The following is a 1,748-nucleotide window of genomic DNA, read 5'->3' on the forward strand; positions in this document are numbered from 1 at the left end:
GTCGATTAGCAATGGATTATAAATATACTTAATTATGAAAATACCAGAGATGGCTTGAATAAGACGGATAAACTATATTGTCGCAGTCGAGTGTTTATTGTCTTTATTTTATCATTCAAGACTTTTATATGTTCTGTTTACTCAGTCACAGCTATAATAGCCATGCCTTTGTCCATATGAGGGATTTCCTGGAGGGTCACAGTTCTCTGGATGTGTGGATTCTCTGTGCGAGGGCGCCCTCTGGAGTCCAGCATGAGTGCTAATGGCCAATCCCTTATTTTATGGGGAATTTTTATTTATGTATTTTTTAATAAGTATCGGTTCAGGCACCGAAACTGTTTTAAAAGTATCGATTTGGCACCGGTATCAGAAAAATCCCCAAGTGATACCCAACCCTACATCCAGCCCAATAAACGTGATAAAAGATGAATTGATAAAACTGTTAAATGTGTTATAATTTGTAGGAACACAATTGGCCAGCTATTAATTTGATTATAATTCTATATTAAATCATAATACACAAATCAAAACAATCATAAAAAAAAAAAAAGGTGAAAGCCCTTTACATCAAACACGCCTGATTTTAATTTTTCGTCTGAGCCGCTGAGCGAACAGACATGCGTGTGGCGTGTGGTGACGCTGGGTGTCTGATATCTCCACACTCACGGGACGCTCAGCCAGCGATAAGCTCTATCTGAAGGGCGAGACTGACTTCAGCCGGCGGATACGTGACTCGATGTTCAGAGAGCAATCAGCGGAGCGCCACACTTCCTCCGAGCCACAGACTTCAGACTGAAGCAACTCCTCTCACCATCTCCTCACCAAACCTGCAGCACTTCCCTCACAGGAGGAGCAGGTGGAAACATCACATCATCATCATCCTCTGAGAGGGCAATGCTGGAAACATTTACACGCGTGGGTAAAAAATATCGATATCTCGATATTAATCGATTCTCATTTTTACGGAACGATATCGATTCCTAAATCCCAAGAATCGATTAGTCTAGCCTGTTTTCAGTTAATGGACGGAACATTGAAGGGCACTTCCCATCCAATATATCGCAATTCTGCTTTGCTACTTTTAATATGAAACAAAGTCTCCGATTTCAAATTCTATCCATTGTATTGCAGTATTCAAACAATAAATGCAGTTTTGGCGCTGTTTAATGTGGAGTGACAGATCGCTGTAGCGCCTCGGTTTAACAGAAGTGAACAGATCATCTCCTCCACATTAATACCAGCTTCAGCACAAAATAAACATGACTAAACATCCGAAGGCAAGTTAAAAGAAAGAGACAACTTTACAATCCGTATCCCGTCTCGTGTAATCTCTCGATCAGTGTTTCAGACGCGCAAAGACGCCAATATAACGGCTTGTAAACAATGTCACGTCACCTTCGGTCACCATAAACTCATTCATCATTATATGCACCATATAATATATTATCATTTTTACTGTTCTTCAATGTTTAATTTATGTTTGAATAAATCCATCAAGTTATGATGACAGCCACCATTTAAATGTTTATATAAAAAAAAAGTGAATTGAAGTAGAAATATTAATATGTAACTTTATTATTGTAAAAACTTGGTTGGTAATGGTGTACCAACTGACTCATGTATATTTTACAGCATTAGTTGATATACAGTGGGTACGGAAAGTATTCAGACCCCCTTAAATTTTTCACTCTTTGTTATATTGCAGCCATTTGCTAAAATCATTTAAGTTAATTTTTTTCCTCATTAAT

This window comes from Sinocyclocheilus grahami, unplaced genomic scaffold, assembly GCF_001515645.1.
Source record: "Sinocyclocheilus grahami isolate Dianchi unplaced genomic scaffold, SAMN03320097.WGS_v1.1 scaffold1353.1, whole genome shotgun sequence".
NCBI lineage: Eukaryota > Metazoa > Chordata > Actinopteri > Cypriniformes > Cyprinidae > Sinocyclocheilus > Sinocyclocheilus grahami.